The sequence below is a fragment of the Rhincodon typus genome, chromosome 6 (assembly GCF_021869965.1).
Source record: "Rhincodon typus isolate 14 chromosome 6, sRhiTyp1.1, whole genome shotgun sequence".
Classification (NCBI taxonomy): Eukaryota; Metazoa; Chordata; class Chondrichthyes; order Orectolobiformes; family Rhincodontidae; genus Rhincodon; species Rhincodon typus.
Window position 1 is genome coordinate 56,094,113 of NC_063337.1, and position 13,940 is coordinate 56,108,052.

Genomic DNA, 13,940 nt, shown 5'->3' on the forward strand with positions numbered 1-13,940 from the left:
TGTTGTCTCGGATTCTCCAGCATCTGCAGTTCCTACTATCTCTAGGTTGTAATATAGTTAAGTGTAAAATATTGCAAAAGGGAAGAAAACGAGTGACCCAAATAGGTTATAACTGGTGTTGAATAACTTAAGGCTAAAGTTGAAACAAATGGTGCGAGCATTAATAATTCAGTCCTTGATGTGTTTAGTTACTGTGGAGCAATAATTGGATGAAAGAAGCTGCTACATAATAGTCAAGTCAGTAGATTGTAAATCATGCTTAAAACTGTACAGTCAGATTGCGTTTTCAACACTTTAGCAGAACCTTAAAGGAAGGAGTCTACTCGAAGTGAATTATGGCAATATTTGTGTCCAGGCCAATCTCAACATTGGGAGTCTCTTGCTCCATCATCATTTTTACAAGCAATGAACTGAGTTTCTTGCTTTTTCCCTGACCACTTCCTTTAATATCCTAGAATGTAGATTATCAGGATTTCTTTGCAAATTTCCTTCAGACTTGCACTGATTTCATTTTCACTAATAATGGCACCTCACCTCCTTTTCTTTTTTGCATCCTTCCAAAAGACTAAATATCCTTGAATGTTCATTTCCCACCTTTGGACTCCCCACAGCCATGTCTCCATAGCTGCAATCATATTGTACCTGCTTACAACTTTATGTGCTGTTAACTCATCTACTTATTGTGAATGCTCCATCTATTCAGATATAGTATCTTTTGACATACTTGCCTGATATTTTTTCAACTTTTTCATACTATGGCCCTATTTGATGATAGCTCTTGTTTCCTTTGCCTTCCACTTTTATTTTCTACTTTTCTATCTTTCATTTCCATCTTGTTTTCCTCACTCTTGTCTCTGCTCAGGTTCCTGCCTCCCTCCTTCTGTAGTTTAAATCGTTCCCTACAGTACTAGCAAACATCCTCGGGAAAACATTGATCCTGCTAGGGTGCGATACGTTAAGCTTGAACTGATCATATCTTCCCTTAAAATGATCCAAATATGGCAAGAATCTAAACCCCTCCCTTCAATACCTCCGTTCCAGTCACATAGTCAACCAGTCTTTTCTCATCTCCTGATCTCACAAGCACATGACACTGGGAGTAATGCTGTGATTAGTATCTTTGAGGTTGTGCTTTTTACTTTATTTCCAAAATCCCTGTACTCAGCTTACAGGACCTTATTCCACTTTTTACCTATCTCATTGGTCCCAACATAGATCATGATCTCTGGATGACCCCTTGCCTGGACTGAGGACTAGCCTCCTCCCAATTTCTAACATGGCCATTTGCAATGCGGTTGCCATGCAGGCAGCTGGCACATGCTACAAGTGTTACACTAACATTTTGATGTACCATTCATCAAGATGTGCCTGCCATTACTGCCGGATTTCTACTGACTAGCATGACCAGCTGTCACTCTGTGTGTCTGTGCAAAACAGCATATCATTAAGGCACTACTGATAGCACATTGGCACTTCAGCCAAAGCCTAAAGACTAACCGGAAATAGTAAAGCAAGGCAAATCAGGGATACTGCAAGCATGCAGTGAGGTAGTGAGGTAGGACTAAGGGAGCAAGCAAGCAGCGTTGAGAGACACTCTGCTCTAACGTGGGAGTTGAGTGCCTGTCCCTACATGACAAATGACCCTGCTCTAGCTGTTCAACCCTAACTGCCTGTACATTCAGCATTGCAGGTCTGTGTTTACTAAGAGGGCCACATGTGGATTGGAGAGGTGTCATGATGGTCATGAGGGTTGGCAAGTATCAGACGCCAGTGTTTGTGGGCTTGGGTGCTAGCAGTTGATGCCCATGGATCAAGCTCTGAGATGCTGTTTGGCACTGATCAACATTGACACTTTCCCCAGCCAGTGTGCTCATGCCACTAGGTACATGCTCTGATTTCCACCTCGAGATTTCTATTAGATTCCTCTGAAGTTATTCCTCACACAAAAGTAGGAATTTTAATTCTTGATGTTCAGTGAAAAGTAATGTTGTCAGTAATGCTCCCATTTCCTCCTTGACAGCATAGTCACATTTCTCTTTTCTTAGGTAGCTGAGTTATCCAGTGCAGGGACATAATACAAATGACAAAATCCCTAGTGATTCACATCTTCATGGCTAAACATTATTTTTCCATTATAGTAACCTTACCATATATTTTCAGGAAAAAAGAACATGGGAAGAATAAAGTCATGGTTGACACATTATCTTTCTCAGCCAGAAATACGTAGGATCCCAGACTATTGTCTAAAAATATTTACCCCACTGTAGACTCCTCCTTCCCAGCCTATTATATTTTAGTGGTGCTTCCTCCTCCTTCTTGCATATTTGTGATGAGATTCCCATAAATCTCTTACAGAACTCAAACACTTAATAAAATCTGTCTCTGTATATCCTTCCTTTCTTAAATTAGAAAGTACTTCACAGAATCCCTACAGCGCTGAAAGAGGCCATTCAGCCCAATGAGTCTGCATTGACCCTCTGATGAGCATCTCACCCAGAACCAGCCCTCCTACCCTACCCCATAACCCCACATTTACCATGGCTAATCTACCTAGCCTGCACATCTTTGTATCATGGGAGGAAACCGGAGCACACAGCAGAAGAATGTGCAAACTCCACACAGTCACCCAAGGCTGGAATCAATCCCACATCCCTGACACTGTGAGGCAGCAGTGTTAACGACTGAGCAATCTTGCCACACTACTTATTGCCCTTTGCATGCTTCAGCCTACTTTCCAAAGTGTTAGGTGCAATGAACTCAAACTGAGATTAATAACTCGCAATATGTGGAATCTACATCATGCTATTGTGCATTCTAATCTGAGACATGGTATACTAATATATTGTCTTTTAAACCTTCATTCTTTTTTCCATCATTTCTAAAGGGAGTGAATCAGTTTAAAAGATCTATATGTACCAACATTTCTCTAATTCCTTGTTCACTAGTTTTCCAGCTATGAGTCTAGGAAGCAAAGGCTGTTCAGCAAAATCTGCTAGATGGATTCTGTCCTCGATCAAGTTTGTATGAAGTGGAATCTGTCCCCCGTAGGTGAATTTGAGGCAGAGAGAGCCTGTAAAGTCTGTCAGTATCCTTCCTGTCCCCACCAGACCCCCTCCAACCTTAGTATAATTTTAATGATATCATGCAAAGTTTAGGTGGTCAACTTAAAATCTGTTTAACTGAGGCCCTTACGTGGCTGCCAGCCAGCCACAAATTTCAGGCTTGGTTTGATCTTAGGTGGGAAGGAGAAAGCACTTTTCTTATTTGTATAAATGTCCTATTTGTAGGCACCTTTCCCTGCACACCACAAGAGCTCTTCTCACTCCCCAAACACGGAAACTGGCATGGCAGCCATTAGAAGAGAGATGTATTCCTACTAACTACTTAAGTGGTGGGGTTAGGCTTAGGTTAGGTGCTAGGTTAAGTAGATCGGAATCAGGTGCTGTCCAAAAAATTCTACCCATAATGTACTTCCACAACCAGATCATCAGAGAATTAAGAGGAGCAGATCATGTATTTATTTTTCTTGCCCTTGATCCACAGCATGGTGTCACTACTAAGATCAGTTGAGTACAAAAATTGAATCAATGAGCCTGTTATTCATTATGGCTGAGTGGAGCCATCTCATCGGATAAGGCCTTTACCTGAGTAATCAGGGAGCCTTACCAACCTGCGGCAGGGTCCAAGTCTTTGTCCATATTCAAACATTCCAAAATAATATTTGACTTTGATTTCTCAAAATAAGCACTAGCCACTAACTGCCAACAGAAAACCACTGCTGAGCATTTATTAGATTTCAGCTTTTGGGTTAAAAAAGACCAAACGTTTTCATTTCATCAAACATGCTGGATGGACATCAAAAATTATTGATGACTTCAGCTTGACTCAACTAGATGAAACAGTTTATGGGGCAAGCTCATCCAGTGAAAAAACATTTATGAAGTAATGAATTCAAAAATCTATTATTTATCGGAATAGAATAGCCTGTGAAGATAGAAGTAAACAGCAGGTGGTGCTCAACAATAAATTTATGAGTCTACAAAAATCACAAATAGGTCATGCAGTCATGCATAGGTAACAGTTTTCTTTCCCTGAAGAAAAAATATTACTGAAACATTTGCATTTTTGATAGAAGTACAGATAGTCTTTTCCAGCACAAGTCTTGATTTAACCCAGTTTTGCAACTAACCATTATGTGCATTCAGTTGTTGACTTGCTCGCCAAGCTGGTAAGTTTGTTTTGTTACCATACAAGGTAACATCATCAAGTGTGCCTTTGGTGAAGCGTCGGTGTTCTGTTCCTGTTGTTATTTATGTGTTTGCTGGGGTAGGTGCCATCACTTCCGGATTTGTTTCTTAGTGGTTGGGATGTGGGGTCCAGCTCTACCTGTTAGTTAATGGATTCCGGTTTGAGCGCCAGGTCTCCAGGAATTGTCGTGCGTGACTTTGGTTGGCTTGTCCTAGGATGGCTACATTGTCCCAGTTGAATTGGTGTCCCACTTTGTCCAAATGTATTGAAATAAGTGATAGTTTGGTCATGTCTTTTGGTAGCTGGTTGGTGTTCGTGAATCCTGATGGCTAGTTTCCTTCCAGTTTGCCCTATGTAATGTTTTTGGCAGTCTTTGCATGGTATCTTGTAAATAACATTGGTCCTGTTAGTTCTGGTTGTCGGATCCTACATTCTCATCAGTAGCTGTCGTGGTGTGGCTGTCGGTTTGTGGGCTACCATGATTTCTAGGGGGCCGAGTAATCCAGTGGTCATCTCAGATATGTCCTTAATGTATGGCAGGGTGACTAGTGTCTTTCAGTTGAAAGAAGAACTGAACTTTGTATTGCATATAGTACTAAATAATGAAAACAAGTTAAAGTAGTGGAATATGCTAAGCAGCGGGAAATGAAATTAGACCTTGCAAACAGAAACTATCCACCCAGCTCAGCCATCCTGGAAGTGCATGGCTATAATGTTTTCTCTGGTCTGTCTAGCTCTCTGGAACATTGCCCTGTCTTGCTCTTTGTCACTGATCCTGGTACATCTCAGGATCGTCACCATCATCTTACACCTGAGAGGATTCCTCTTGCTCTTGCATCTCCTCCTCTTTCTCCAGCACATTCTTTGGAGATTCAGATTGTGGAGGCCACAGCACACCACTCTAACACATAACATCCAGTCAACTGTACTGCATGGCACTCTCTGCCTGAACCAGGGACCCTCACCGTCAGCCTAGTCCATAATTGCTTGCCAAGAGCAAGGCCAGCATAGCATCTTTGTTCTGCAGCAGTTTGAGGACTTTTCAGAGGAGTTATGAACCAACTTTAGAGGGGTCCCCTTCTCTCCTACCAAATGTCCTCGTATACATCTGGAGCCTTACAAAGACACATGTGGTTGCCATGTACGTACAATATGTACAGCAGAGCTACAAAATTGGTTGCAAAAGTTGTCAGCAAAGTGTAATTTAAGGGAGTGGAATTTTCTGTTCACAAACATGCTGATTGGTGAGAGGGTGCTTTCAAAGCTATGTGGAACTGCACATTGCAACTGCAGGAAACCAACAATGGATGAGAATTCTGATGTCTTCGTTGGTTAACTGGCAGCTTGAAGGGGAAGGAGAAGAACTGGAAGATTCTGACAAATATTGAATGCATGACATTACAGATGCATTTCCAAATGGAGGACATCAAAATGCTGCAGAGGTCCCAGTTATTCCCTGAAAAGAACAGCTTGACAAAGCTTAAGAACAGCTGTATCTTTGAGGGCTACCAGGTGGGATGGCTACTGCTTCCTCACGAGTGTAGTTTCTCAATCAGCATTTGGCATAGTGTGACAGAATGGATGTTGGGAAGATGTTTCCATTATCAGGAGAGACTAGGACCCAAGGACACAGCTTCAGAGAAAAGGGAAGACCCTTCAGAACAGAGATGAGGAGAAACTTCTTCAGCCAGACAGTGATGAATTCATTGCCACAGAAGACTATGGAGGCCAGGTCATTGAGTATATTTAAGACTGATATAAATAGGTTCTTGGTTGTCAAGGGGATCAAAGGTTATGGGGAGAAAGCTGGAGAATGGGGTTGAGAAACTCATCAGATATGATTTGATGGCAGATCTGACTCGATGGGCCAAATGGCCCAATTCCTGCTCCTATGTCTTATGGTCTAATTCATGGTAATTTATCCTCACCCATGCAATTTGGCCCACAAAGTTTCCATGCTCCCTTAGCGTTTGGCAGCTTCTGGGAGAACATCCTTCAACCCACCACAGCAAAAACCCCTGTCTATCTTTGTGTCCTAGTAGAGCTTCTGATATGGTAGAGGATATGGCAGCTGTAGTGTATTGGCTTGCAATTCTTGTGACTGTGTGCCATGGCCAATTGGAAGAGGTTGTGATTGAGAGTGCCTTATTGCATTGTTTTGTTGCTCTTAGAGACTACGAGGGGCAGTGGGCACAATTTACACCTAAAGATTACTTCCTAAGTACATTTAGGAGAGGGGATGGCATAGTGGTCATGCCACTGGACTAGCAACCTACAACCTCAGACAAATTCTTTAAATTATTGGTTCAAATCCCATCACCGAAGCTGCTGGAACTTAAATTAATGAATCTAGAATATAAAGCTGGTATATCAATTGTTTTAAAGATTTACTAACATTCCTTTAGGGGAGGAAATCTGCCATCCTTACCAAATCAGGACTACAATAGACTCTATACCAACGGTAATATAGTTGACTCTTAACTGCCATCTGAAAGGGCAGTACAAAACATAATGATGGGCAACAAATGCTGGCTTTGTCAGCATGCCCACATCCAAGGAAACAATGTTTTAAAATATCAGAATTGGATGCTCTGAAGAACACTGATTTCCAGATTGACTGTGAATTGCAGACAGATGTACAGCATTCTTTAATTAGTACGTCATGACGTTTGCAATAGCACCACTGCAAGTCAGGTAGCCTAGTCTTAATTTTTTTAAAAGGGCTAGGTATCTACCTTTTATGAGCATTAATGTGTCCATATCAATGTGTGACATCCACATTACAGTTTAGGGCCTTGCTACAGCAAAAATGTGGAACATTTGAATTCAGCACTGAGTTGAAATGACCCTGCTAAGTTTGAATTTTCCTCATTTACAAGTCACACCACATTCACTTCTCCTTATTGGCAGAAGTGGGATCTGTGAGAAATGGCGGAATGTCTGGCTCCAGGTCCTGCTACAATTTGAAATGCTCACAGAGTTTCCACAACTCCACAAAAATCTGGACTACTGTCTATATATTTAGTTGGAGACACCAAACATGATATCCTTGCATAGTCTAGGCGTTGTAATTCTGTTGCATATGGAGTCATATCTTTCTTGAAAGATGGAGAAGTGAGAAATCTGGAAATAAATTAATCATTTATGTTTAAAGCATCAACCACAATTCACAGGGAGCACTCTTATTTCTGAATCAGAAGATTCAGACCCAATTAAGAACACAAGCAAACAATCTGGACCAATGTTTCAATGAGGCACTTTGCGAAGTGACATCTTGGATTTTTTTTCATAGACCATGGGTTTCCAGGTCTATCAGAATGGACTGCACATCAACTTGCAACTTTATACCAATGACAAACTTTGTTGCCCCATTGTAAAGGCTGAGTCAGTTTTCACCCACAGACAGTGCTGCATCAGTCTGTTTAATCTGTCCATTGCTTTGTGATTAAACAAGTTTATTTAAATTCAAATTCACTGCTCTGACTGCAATTTCATGAAGCGGATCACCCTTCAACTTATACTGCATAGATCACAACAGGATGAAACTAGGCCAATTATACAATAAACGAGTGATCCACTTCTCCAGATTTAACATTCAAACAGTGAAGATGAATATGTACCCTGTTAATTAGAGTGAGTTTAATTTGGCAATGGCACTAAAAAATTGCAATAAAAATGTCACTAAAAATTGCTACAAAGATGACACATAAAACTGCTACACATATCATCAAACAACTATATATTTTACTAGATTTTTTTTTATAAAACCAAAGTCCAGTACTTTATTAAATAGTTTGGAAATATACAATTTAAGTGTTTATTAAACATGTGATTTTGCTGTGTTTCTGAAATGAAACTGTTATTCTTGGCATATAATTAAGTAGGTCTCCACTGTGCTTTCTAAGTGCTTATGATTAATGTAACTAATATCTTTTGGTCTGCTGCATCAGAAAGGAAGGATGGAATGACCTTGTACTGTAATGTGCTTTGAAGGTTGCTCTAAAAAAACTCAGAAGTCTGTCAAGGCCTAAACCACCAATCCCAATTAGCTTCTTCCTTGCTCACTAACTCTTGATACTTTTTTTGTCAAGATTTTTTCAATAATTGTAAACTTAAGCAACAGTAGAGCAATATATATTACAAAAGAGAATAATGATAGTTTCAATCATCTTTGATTATGTGCAAAAATACACAGAAAAATACTTTATTGAAGTAGCTGGTGAATAAAATGGTCTTATTTATGACTTCTAGGCTACACTAACCTAAACATTTCGAGTTGAAGTGAATGCTTTATGCCGATGTTCAAGTTGCACAATGAAAATTAAATTAAGTTTATTCCTGGTTTCAACATGAATCTGGAAAAGACTTGCAACAAATGTATGCTCCTCAAGGCCTGATTTAGTGAGTGTGCCAAGTTTACATTTAAGCTGCTTCTGAGCTTGTAAGATCCATTTATTGTCACTTTCAGCCCTCTTCCAGTTAACCCACTCTTATGATCACTGTCGCTCACCCATTCCTGTTCACTTCTCCTTCTTCTCATCATCCACCTCCTCATATAGCAATTGCCCATCTTCTCTCCCTCTTGATTGTTGGTTCTCTCGGACTCACTTTACCCTCACCAATTGCTTCCCTCCTACTTCTCATTCTGAGACCTGTCTACGTGCCTTTGCTGGCAAAGTATTTGCCCAACAGTCAAATAATCCACACCAACGTGTTGTCTTAGAAGTTACTGTATAACTACTGCAGATCATCAGTTTCCTAGTAACTGTTAAAGCAGGCTTGAAGTAAAACTTCATTTTACTCATGTTGCCTGACTAAGCGCAGCTCTAACAACACTCATGAAGCTTGATACGATTCAGGACAAAGCACCCACTTTATTAGCACCACATCTAAACATTCAGTTGCTCCACCACAGTTGCTCAGTAGCAACAGGGTGTACCAAATACAAGATACACTGCAGAAATTCACCAAAGATCCTTGGATAGCAGCATCGAAACCCACGACCAAAGGACAAGGGCGGCACATAAATGAGAACACCAGCACTCGATAGCTCCCCTCCAAGCGACTCACCATCCTAACTTGGAAATATAATGTGTGTTTGGGTCAAAATCCTAGAGTTCAAGAAGGCAGCTCATGACCATCTTCTGAAGGGCAGTCAGGGATGGGCAACAAATTTTGGCCCAGCCAGCAAAGCCCATATCCCAAGGATGAATAAAAAATGAGAAAAGTCAGACATACGGGCAGTCGGATTCGCCACCATCGCTGGCTTCTTGCAGGTATAGGCCATATAGACTGCACTCGTATTTGTTTGAGAGAACAAATATATATGGAAGTTTAGTGAAAATTATGGGAACTTCAGGTTACTGAGAATGAAATTCACCTGTCCCAATTTCTGGGCTGGTGGCCACTATTTAGCCACTATTCATAGTGTGTCCATACCTGTCCAGATCCAGAAATAATTTACACACCTCATCTCGGAGTACTTGCATAAAATATATTCATGCACTTAAAGTAAATTTACTATAATTGAGAACTTTTTTTCTTTCTAATAATCTGCTAGTGCTAATAAGCCTTAACTTATTCGTAAAGTGAGTCACCTATTCTCAAATGCTGCGATGCCATTTCTGTTTACAAATAATTTCAATGTAATATTTCATTACAAGAACATATACCTAAGATATGAAATATAGGATTTAACATCAATAACTGCAGTCCTGAATTTGATGTCATGGAACAAATAAATTTGAAAAATAAAGTCAATGCAAGCCACTTCAGGATTATCCAGTGATAGTTGGAGGGGGGTGATAGCCTAGTGGTATTATCGCTGGACTGTTACTCCACAGACCCAGTTGATGATCTGGGGAACTGGGTTCAAATCCTGCCATGGTGGAATCCAAATTCAGTAAAAATCTGGAATTAAGAGTCTAACGATGATCATGAATTATCATGAAAAACCCATCTGGGTCACTAATCCCTTTTAGGGAAGGAAACTGCTATCCTTGCCTGATCTGGTCTACATGTGACTCCTGACCCACAGCAATGTGGTTGATTCTTAACGGCCCTCTAGGTAATTACGGATGAGCAATAAATGCTAGCCTAGCCAGTGATGTCCTCATCCTATGAATGAATTGAAAAAGAAGTTTCATGTGTCTAGAGATACCAAATAACAGTAAATGAAGGAACACAAAGATCAAGTACCAGGTGAAGTCATTGTCAGGAAACAAGTCTACATGATTGTGGAGATAGTTAGCTTAATGATGCTGCCTTTTATCATAGACAAGAAGGCAATAGTGTTTTCTTGGCATGCTGCTAATGGGCTCAGGATACCTAATGATGAGATTCTAAAGAACAATCTGATCAGTAAACAGATTGCACGCATAGGAGTTTGTTGAAATTAAAGTCTGAGGAATGCAGTATTATCACACAAGAATAAATTTTGTAAGCCTTTGTAAAGAAATTTGATCACCAATTTTAAATTGCCTAAGCATTACTAACCACAAGATGCCACTATTACCAGAAAGATTTTGAAGTAAAGTTTTGAATCTTTATTCTGCATTTCACACTGAATGAGGCAGTAAATTTTTAATTCCGATTTTGTGCAGTATTGCGCACCCAATGTGAATTCTACTTTTTAAAAAATATGCAATTTGGAGTATTAGAGCTTGATTATAATGGATGCAAGAACAACATTTCATAATTTTTCCCTTGGTATTATTGTTGGCTCTAGGCAACAGCAGCAAAGAAAATGGGTGGAAGCTTCCAGGCACAGAGATGGTAGACATGAAGGCAGGATAGAAATCAGATTTCCACCAATTCCCTACCTCCATCAGAAGTAAATTCTGGAATGACCAGATTTGACCTTCCCACCTGCCACATCTGACGCCCTTCAGTAGGTAATAAATGGCAACTTAAATGCCTTTTCCCCTCTAGGCTACAACTACTTGTTTTTGGTAGAATCCCTACAGTTTAGAAACAGGAAATTCAGCCCAACAAGTCCACACTGACCCTCTGAAGAACATCCCACCCAGTCTCATTCACCTACCCCTATCCCTGCATTACCCATGGCTAACGCACCTAACCTACACATTCCTGAACACTTTGGGAAATTGAGCATGGCCAATCCACCTAACCTGCACATCTTTGGACTGTGGGAGGAAACCAGAGCACCCAGAAGAAACCCACGCAGACACAGGGAGAACGTGCAAACTCCACACAGACAGTTGCCCGAGGGTGGAATCAAACCTGGATCCCTGACGTTGTGATGCCGCAGTGCTAACCACTGAACCAACGTGCCGCCCTTCAGCTCCAGTGGGGGAAGAAAAGCAGTCTGTTCGTTCTCTTGATGGAAATGGCAGGAATGGATGGGATTGGTGTCCTTCAATCAGCATTAATCCTAATCTGTGCATGATTGAGGGTCTGGACATGAGGCAGAGGTGTGACAGTCCTCATGCTCTGGGATCATTCCCGTGAAATGTTGTAGCAGCAGTAGCACTGGCAATCTCCATGATGTTGCAAAGAGTTGTATCTGCCAATCTGAATGGCTGGCGTCTTTGCCTAGGCTTCCTCAATTAAGGGCCTAATTACAGCAGAAAGTATCAGCCACCAATTAGGTGCCATTGCAGGAACATCTGGGGATGTCACTTTGTAATAAGATGCAAGTTTCTCTCCACTTATCTCTCCCATGAGAAGGCATGCTAAATTGAAAAGAAGCCTGTTATTGCCACCAAGAAAATATTCATAAAGATACATACAAACATACAAATTAGGACCAGGTGCAGAAGTAAGCCATGTGGCTGCTCAGCTTGCTCTAATGAGCGATAAGATCATGGTTGATCAGATTGTTGTCTCAACTCTACCTTCTGAGTCATCCTATACCCTTCAATTCTTCTTGTCACAGGAATTCATCTAACTCAGCCATAAAATATTCAAGGTCCCAGACCACAAGTGGGGAAGACAGTTTCACAGACCAAAGTCCACCTGACAGAAATGTCTTCTCATTGCTGTCTCAGTGGGAAACCTTATTTTTAAACTGTGTCTCCTAGTTCTAGTATCATTCACATGGGGATATATTTTCTCAACATACATCCCTGTCTTGATCCCTTCAGAATCTTACCTCCCATTCTTCTAGACTCATATGATATCTCCTTCATCTCAGAAATCAGTTGAGTGAATCTTCTCTGAACTATTCCTCATGATATTATATCCTTGCTCAAATTAGGAAACCAAAATTGCATGCAATATTTCAAACATGATTTACCAATGCCCAATACAATTGTAGAAAAACTTTATACTTTTATCTTCTAATTCCCTTGCAACAGATGGCAACATTTTATTTGCCTTCCTAATCACTTGCTGTGCCTATATTTTAATTTGCCTAAGGAGGTGAGCAATGGAAGCACTATATCCTGGATGCAGTGCAAAAATTATTTCATGGTCTAACCTAGTCAAGAAAAGTGAATGCATATGCTAAATTAGTTCCATTTTGTGATGTAAACTGTCTCTTTCACTTTACCTACTAAATGTACTACAATGGGTATTTTTGCCTAGCATGTACACTTTTGGCCTGCTTAAAGGAAAGATGTGCATGCCTTCAAGAGAGAGATTGTAACAGAGATTCACCATGTGAACCCTGGGATGAAGTGGTTTGTCTTTTGTGGAAGGATTGAATAGACTAAATTTATATTCGCTAAAGTTCAGGAAGATGAAAAGTGGTCTTGTTGAAAGATATACAATTTTTCTGACAAGTTAAATGCTGTCAGGATCTTTCTTACGCCTAAGGATTCAAAATGATCACAGTCTCAGAATAAGGGATTGGCCACTTAGGACTGAGATGAACAGAAATTTCTTTATTTGAGAGACATGAACCATTTGAAATTCTTTTCACCAGAGAACTGTGGATGCTCAGCCATTGAGTATGTTCAATAAAGTACATCAACAGATTTTGGACACTAACGGAATGAAAAGAAATGGTGAGAGGACACAAAGATGTTGCTGAGTTTGAAGATGTGTGCTCCAGTCGTATCAGATAGTAATCACATCACTGCCTAATAACATCCATAGGCATCACTTTCTATAAATGTTCACAACTCCTCATTTATGCATCCATGACTGGCACTTACCTCAGCACTTATGCAATGTAATACATCTGTTTCATAGTCACCCTCACAAAATGTATAGCATCCACTGGGTGAATATGCAACCTTATTCACTTAAAATATATTTCTTCTTTACTTGTAAGGAAAGAGGACACAAAATGCTTTGTGAAAGGTAATTTTCCATGTTAGAGAAGTTGTTTAAAAGTATTTAAGAGTCAACATATTGTTACAAAGTTTGCTTTGAATGCAATGGACTGGTCCCAACTTTGTCGATGACATTAGTCTCTATCTACCATGCAAATACAGGATCTGCATGACGTTCGATACATCTGAAAGGGGAGCTACACCTTAGGATGCTGTATTTATATAGTTTGTGGAGTAACAGTGCAAAAAAGGCAGTGGTTCCTGGATGTTGTTTTCAAACTGTCAATCTGTTTCCCACTGAAGTTGTTGAGCAAACACACCATTAGCTTCACAGTTATTTTTACAGTAAATTCTAGTCAATTATGTTACAGCAAGAAACATAGTCTGTCTCATCATATCTACAACTGTTAATAGATTTATTTTAGCTAGTGTTTTTGGATAGATGACAGGTAA

The 13,940-nt window shown here is 40.2% G+C and overlaps 1 protein-coding gene across 1 annotated transcript in view; it reads right to left on the reverse strand.

Moving 5' to 3' along the window:
* The window catches only part of LOC109935037 (disks large homolog 2-like), an 890,971-nt gene that overhangs the window by 378,233 nt on the left and 498,798 nt on the right, over nt 1-13,940 (reverse strand). The window lies entirely within an intron of this gene.